The sequence below is a fragment of the Aquarana catesbeiana genome, linkage group LG10 (genome assembly GCF_042186555.1).
Source record: "Aquarana catesbeiana isolate 2022-GZ linkage group LG10, ASM4218655v1, whole genome shotgun sequence".
Taxonomy (NCBI): Eukaryota; Metazoa; Chordata; class Amphibia; order Anura; family Ranidae; genus Aquarana; species Aquarana catesbeiana.
The window spans coordinates 57,563,571-57,571,490 of NC_133333.1; the positions used below are offsets into that span (position 1 = coordinate 57,563,571).

General features: G+C 43.6%; 1 protein-coding gene across 1 annotated transcript in view; it reads right to left on the minus strand.

Moving 5' to 3' along the window:
• Positions 1-7,057, minus strand: part of LOC141110709 (sodium-dependent neutral amino acid transporter B(0)AT2-like) — a 179,715-nt gene extending 172,658 nt beyond the window's left edge. Inside the window, exon 1 of the mRNA XM_073602238.1 lies at positions 6,925-7,057. The gene's annotated coding sequence lies outside the window, so the exon portion shown is untranslated. The remainder of the gene's footprint in view (positions 1-6,924) is intronic.
• Between the last annotated feature and the right edge of the window lie 863 nt (positions 7,058-7,920).

Below are 7,920 nucleotides of genomic sequence, written 5' to 3' on the forward strand. Positions count from 1 at the left end.
GCTGCCATCCTCCAGCACACTGAACACTGTGAGTGTGACTCACCTTGGTTCTCTCTCCCTACAGCCCGAGATAGAGATGGGAGGGGGAGCCATTGAAGTTAGTGGAGACAGTGTGGGGTCCCAGTGTGAAGAATTCATTCCTGAACATCAGCACTTAGCAGCCACTAACTAGAACCCTCGTCAGGAAGAGGAGCGCCCCCCCCCCCCCCAGCACTGCCAGGCTGCCCTATGCTCACACTGGTGTTCGGACAACTCGGGCTGCTGCGGCTGACAGCCGGGAGATCGTCCCGCACTCGCAGGTTTCCGTGAGCCTGCCATCAAATGCAGGAGACTCCTGCAAGTTGCGGGAGACTTGGGATCTCTGATACCCAGGGCCGGCCCAAGACATTGGAGTTGATTTACTAAAGGCAAATCCACTTTGCACTACAAGTGCACTGCTAGTGCACTTGGAAGTGCAGTCGCTGTACATCTTAGGGGAAGATCTGCTGATTTTATCATCCAATCATTTACAAGCAAAAATGCTGTTTTTTAATTTCCCTTGCATGCCCCCCTCAGATTTACAGCGACTGCACTTCCAAGTGCACTTGCAGTGCAAAGTGGATTTGCTTTTCGTAAATAACCCCCATTGTGCTGCCTGGGACCAAGAATGAAATGCTGCCCCCCCCCCAAAAAAAAATCACACCCACCAAATGGCCTCCACATTCATTATTTTATATCATGATAACTAAAGGGGACCGGTCATGGCAGTCTACATGTATAGGAGTATAAAGAGGACCTGTCATGGCTCTATACACGTATGTAGGAGTGTAAAGAGAACCTGTCATGGCTCTATACATGTATATAGGAGTATATAGAGGACCTGTCATGGCTCTATACATGTATGTAGGAGTGTAAAGAGGACCTGTCATGGCTCTCTACATGTATATAGGAGTATATAGAGAACCTGTCATGGCTCTATACATGTATAAATGAGTATAAAGAGGACCTGTCATGGCTCTATACATGTATATAAGGATAGCAAGAGAACCTGTCATGGCTCTAAACATGTATATAGTGCTAGAAAGAGAATCTGTCATGGCTCTATACAAGAAAAGGAATATAAAGAGGACCTGTCATGGCTCTATACATGTATATAGGAGTATAAAAGGACCTGTCAGGGCTCTATACATGTATATAGAAGTATAAAGGGACCTGTGCGTGGCCAGTATGTCCGCCAGCCACCCGCGATCACTCCACAGAGAGCCAGAACGGGGATCTGTCCATGTAAACAGACAGATACCCATTCTGACTGGGGAAGAGAGGCAGATCTGCTGTTCCTAGTGATTAGGAACAGCGATCTCTCTCCTCTTCCAGTCAGTCCCATCCCCCCAAAGTTAGAAACACCTCCCAGGTAACACATTTAACCCCTTGATTGCCCCCTAGTCTTAACCCCTTCCCTGCCAGTGACATTTATACAGTAATCAGTGCATTTTTAAAGCACAGATCACTGTATAAATGTATAAATGTCAACGGTCCCAAAAATGTGTCAAAAGTGTCCGATCTGTCCACCGCAATGTGGCAGTCCCGCTAAAAAACGCAGATCACCTCCATTACTAGTACAAAAAATAAAATAATAAAAATGCCATAAATCTATCTCCTATTTTGTAGACCCTATGACTTTTGCGCAAACTAATCAATGTACACTAATTGCGTTTTTTTTTACCAAAAATATGTAGGAGAATACATATTGGCCTAACCTGATGAAGAATTTTTTTTTTTTAGATATTTATTATAGCAAAAAAGTTAAAAATATTGTTTTTTTTTTTCAAAATTGTCGCTCTTCTTTTGTTTATAGCACAAAAAATAATAACCACAGAGGTGATCAAATACCACCAGAAGAAAGCCCTATATGTGGGGAAAAAAGGACATCAATTTTATTTTTGTACAGCGTTGCATGACCGTGCAATTGTCAGTTAAATCGACGCAGTGCTGTATTGCAAAAAATGGCCTGGTCATTAAGGGGCAAATCCTTCCGGTCTGTAAGTGGTTAATCAGGGCTTGGCAAGGCAAGTCCCTCTCAGGCTCACATGTCTTATACAACTTGTGATGTGTGTTTGTACTTGCAATTTTGATTTGGACTCCACCAACAGATACGGATTGTCACCTGCCACATGTTACGGATTGTCACTTGCCACGTCACCTGCCACACATTGCGGATTGTCACTTGCCATGTCACCTGCCACATGCTGCGGATTGTTATATGCCACATCACCTGCCACACATTGCGGATTGTCACTTGACATGTCACCTGCCACAGGTTGCGGATTGTCCCTTGCCACGTCACCTGCCACACGTTGCGGATTGTCACTTGAAATGTCACCTGCCACAGGTTGCGGATTGTCCCTTGCCACGTCACCTGCCACACGTTGCGGATTGTCACTTGACATGTCACCTGCCACACGTTGCGGATTGTCACTTGACATGTCACCTGCCACATGTTGCGGATTGTCCCTTGCCACATCACCTACCACATGTTGTGGATTGTCACTTGCCACAACGTCACCTGCCACACCTTGCGGATGGTCACTTGCTGTGTCCCAGAGTGAGGGCAGGCAGCAGAGAGATGATGTAATCTTTCTGTTGTCCGCAGCTGCACAGTGAGGGTGGAACTGCAGTGATGCAGGGCGGGTGGTGAGAGATGATGTCATCTCTTTGCTCTTCCACCCGCCGGCTCATTGACTGGCCAGCAAGCCCGCTCACCTGTGGAATGGCCTGGCCGCTCACTCACCCGCTGACTGCTCCCCCCCGGGCAGCGAGTGTTCTGCCAACCCACTCCTGTCACCACTAACAGCAGCGGCACCAGGCTCCCTCACAGGCAGCGAGCGGGTGGAATGGGTTGGCTGGCGAGCGTCAGTTTGCCGCCCCCCCCCCCTGAAAGTGCCGCTCGGTACCGATGGTCCCAACAGGTTGCATCATAGGGCCGGCCCTGGGAATACCACATAACAATCGCGAACCTAAAGCTTGACTCGCAGTTGCAGCATGGTCCCATTTACCTGAATAGGTGACATCCTAAGGCGATATTGCCCATCGAATGTGGCAGAGGACCCACCATGTAATTATAAAGGGGTAGTAAACCCAAAGCTAAAAATGTACCATATTGCAGTTTACCATTTGTTAGGTGTGGTGTCTGCATCAGTTCTCTTTTCTTTAAAGCGGTGTTCCGGCCATAATTTTTTTTTTTCAATCTCAACATTATTAGAACATATAAGCAACAGATATCAATCGTTCCCGATCTCTTTAGTTATCAATTAAAAAACTTACAGTGTATGTTGTCACCGATCTTGTGGCCGTTTCCATTTTAGTTATGGGCATGTGAAGCCCAGTTGATTTCTTTTCCTGAGAGAGGTGCATGGTGGGTGACCACCATGCACCTCTCAATCTCGCGCATGCGCTCTTAAACGGCGCTCATAGCGCTGATACACAGTAATGCCCACAGACTCCTGGGAAATGAGTGTCATCATTTCCCAGGAGGCCCGGCGAGTCAGGAAGAAAAGTAGGTCCACCGCAGAATAGAAGTAGGCAGATTAGGAAGTCTAAGGGGAAAGTAAAAAAATCTTCTTAAATCCGAACAATAAAAAAATGTGTATGTCTTCCATCACACCAAATGTGATTTGTGTTCCACTCCCTGTTGAAATCGCACTCACCAGAAAGATATGCCTTGCATTCTCATGCTCGGCCAACAAGCTGTTAAAAACCACCAGGGTTAGATATTGTTTATTTATTGCTTTATTTAGCACTTCTGAATTTATATCACGATTTTTTGTTTGCAGCGCCACTGTTTTTTCTGTAAAACACTTTATCCATTTATTTTTATTTAAGTTGGCAGCTTTTAGTGGATATCAACATTTTATGCATGAGCGCAGTGGTGTCACATCGAGTTCAGGAGCGGGGAAGTTGTGTATCAGTTTCAGATTAAGAAGTCTGCCTAGTAACAGGCACTTTCAGGCAAGTAAAATTTGTTTTTTTAACAAAATGATTTATCTTACATTAAAAGGAACCTACTAATGTGAAATGTATTTTTAGGGTGGACCTCCGCTTTAACTTTTCACTTGGTGATCTGGGCAGCAACACACCTCCTGTATTATTGAGATACAACTCTGGATGAATGAACAAAGGAGGCACAGCAGACAGCAGCATTATCAGTCTGGGGGAGGGGAGTGTTAAATGTATAAATGCAGGGTGTTTCCTCCTCTCATCAATCTTTTGCCTCCTCTTGCCTCTCATTATATTTGGTAATTATGATAAAGTTCAGGGAGACACCTTTTATTTATATGTAGGTATTGTATTCATGTTTTTTGTGTCTGAGATATTTTTTGTAATACAGGATCCCTTTTATGATCATGTAATGTGCTTTATAATTCTTTGTTTAATAATAAAGAGAAATTCTATTAAAAAATGTATTAGCAGATTTAGGGCTAGTTCACACCACAAAAATGTCCTCCAGATCCGTTCCAGAGGCGTTTCTGCATGCATATTTTTGACATATATTTAATGCATTCTGGTGCATTTTTGATGAGTTTTAAACCGTTGCCGATATGTTCCGGATGCTTTTTTTCTTCTTTTCTTTCCTTTTGGGGGTCCGGTGCATTTTTGATGCGTGTAGGTGTGTCCTCGGTGCATTTTTCATGCTTTTTTAATGTGTTCCAGTACAGTTCTGTGCAGAAAAAATGCAGCACGTTCAATTTTTTTTCTTCTTGAAACGGAAGGCACTGGAACTACAAGCACTGGTGTGAACTTTGCTACTGAAAACCATGTAACCTACTTTCTATGCATTTTGGATGCAGAAAAAAAAGCAATGCATGTGCGTTTGTCTACATATATATGGCCCCATCACATTGTTCTCCCTGCAGGCACAGTGAAAGAATAGTGCATAAGCACTTCTCTTATGGCAGAGCTGGTAAAAGTGAGATCTTTTCCATCTCCCCACCTGCACACAGGATGATAGTGCTAATGTGCTGTGATTGTGTTGATGGTTTGTCTCATCCATGTAAACTGATACATTTTACTGGAGAGTTTGTGCCGTGAAAAACAGACTTGCTGGCTGGATTACCAGTTGAAAATAAAAGAAAGAAAGCCTAAAATAACAAAATGCAGCTGTCACATCTAAGAATTGGCAAGCTGCAATATAATAAACGTTTGCTTTTGGGTTTGATACCACTTTAAGTAAAAAGAAGTGTTTACAAAATAAAAGTTTAATAAAATAAAAAAAGAAAAGCAAAAATCGATGTCATACATTTTAACATGTGAAGTTTAAAAATGGTTCACTGGCAAATAAACACTATCATTTTTTTTAATTACTTAGTTGTTCATCTATTAAAACTGCATGTAAATTTGATTGGGACAAAACTAAATGTTCTCTACATGTGAATGCTGAAAATGCAACATCAAAGCCACAAGATGACACTATCAAGGAAATAAGTTTGCTCCTCAGCTCCATCTAGTGGCCACAGTGCAGTATTTCTGCATTCACACATTCAAATTATTCAAATTTTTATAAATACATCCTTTGGGAATACAGAAATTCATTAAATAGTTGACATTGCAATTTTCACAGTCTGTCTGAGTCCAGATTAAAGCCCTAATCAGATTACTGTTTTATGTACAGTTGGGAAGGGTTAATGCTGTCTGGGCCACCATTAGAGAGCTTTCCCTCTCCCCTTCAGTCTTGGTATCAGAAATACAAGAAATGGTATGCAATTTCTCTAGTAAGGGGGGCAACAATAAGAACATTTTCTGACAGTATTTTAACATCTGTCTGTGTCTTCCTGTCTGAGCCCCCCCCCCCCCCCCATTCTCATTCTTACAGTATACTAGTGTTACAGCAACATATTCCCAAAATGGTCATAGACAGGAAAAAAAAAACTTCAGAGAAGTCATCCAAATCCTTAATGTCAGAACAATTTAAAAAAGTATTTTGTGCTGACTAGCGGGCCTGAGTGACGGTTCATTTTGTATTTTTCGGTGTGTTGCTCTATTTTTATTTGGCACAGACTCCCACTGGGGGTCTCTTCAGTTGCCTCAAGCAAGTCTGAGCTTCTGTGGTGTTGCTTTACCCCCAATGGTCGCCATTCACACGTCAATAAATATTTTATTTATTTTCTGTTTAATCTCTCCCAATAGGAATAATTCATCTATAGCTGACAACCCATTCGATTGATATCACACACACAGAAAATTGGATTTCAGCCGATATTTACAAGATACAATAGTAGGTCTGTTTTCACCGTGCAATTTCATAATCTGATCAATTGCGATACGATCAGATTCATGCCCAAAGCATCTGTCCTAGCCAATCCATTTAGTTTGATCAAATCTGATCTAAATCAATCAGAAGGGGAGTTATGTCCATTCAGGTGTTTGCTGATACAATTATGATAAAAAAGATATTTTAATTAAATTGCACCTCAATCGGAGTGTGTATGGCCACCATAAGGATGATGGAGATACCTCCTGGTAAGATTCCTCTCAATTTATTAATTGCTATGCAGTATAATGTAAATGCTGCAAGTTAAAGTTTAGAGTTATTGGCAGAGTTGCCTTGCCTCAGTATATATGTATTTTTTATATCAAGTAATTGATTGAATGACATTTTTTTTTATTTTTTTTTATGTGCATAGATCAGCATTAAAGGATAATCAAATATTAAAAGGTTGCTGAGCAACTTTGAGGATATCTTTGCTTGGAGAGTCATATAGCGTTTTAAGCACAAAGCCCCAGAAACCCAAAGAAAATGAAATGGATTTCTGCTCAACAGAACAGAAATTTTTGCAACGTAGAAATGCCAATACTGGTTTTTCACCCTGAAAGTTGAAGATCTATCAACTTATGATAATATTGTTTGAGGACATGCAAAAATTTCAAAATGATATATTATGTTGCACTTACTGTAAGTGCTTATGAGCTTGATGAGTGCAGATGTTGTGTCCTTTTTCAAAGACGTTTAGTTTATCTTCCTCAGTGTCCCACTCACATTCATAAGGCAGCAGCAAATGTAGCCAGATGTGCAGTACGCCACGTGGACGTGTGTTGGCAATTCTTTTCTCCACGCCCCTTTTTCCCTACACACCCCCCCTCTCAAGCGAAAGAATTTTAACTCGTATTGTACTGCTTGGTACTTTGTGATAGTAATACATGTTTTCGTAGACTTAATCTAACTTGTGGAGACATTAACCAAAGAGGGGGACACAGTAACCAAAGAGGGGGACACAGTAACCAAAGAGGGGGACACAGTAACCGAGGAGGGGGACATAGTAACCAAAGCAGGGGACACAGTAACCAAAGCAGGAGGACAGGGTGGGGGGACAGGTAATAAGGATATACACCCGGAGGAGTGGTAGAGGGGTAGTAAGAGGATATCTGCTGGGGGGGTGCTTGGGGTTGGGAAAGGACTTGTGCTGGGGGATTTTCGAACCCCCCCCCCAATCATCTTCTAGCACAAGTCCTCTTCCCTCCCAAAGCACTCCCCAGCACATATCCTCTTAACCCCCCCTCCCCCCAAATCAAAGAGATGTTGCCTGCCACACATAGGTGCCAACTGTCCCGGATTTCCCGGGACATTCCCGGGACTTGGACTTCAATCCCAGATTTGTGGTGTCCCGGGAAATGTCCCGAAAAATCCGGTTCCCGTTTTTGAAACCGCCGCTAGAGGTCGGCGGCCGGCGGAGACATTGTCTCCGCCGGCCGCCATTTTGTGGAAGTTCAGGAAGACGGCTGGGGGGGGCTAGACGAAGCTTCTGCATCGCCGCCCACCCCCTGCCCCGCTCCGCCTCGGCCCGCCCCGCTCCACCTCGCCCCGCTCCGCCTCGGCCCGCCTACCCCCCGCCCCGCTGCCAGTCTGATATGGAAAGGGGCGGGGGTTCTAGGTGGGGGGGAGCGCGCGCA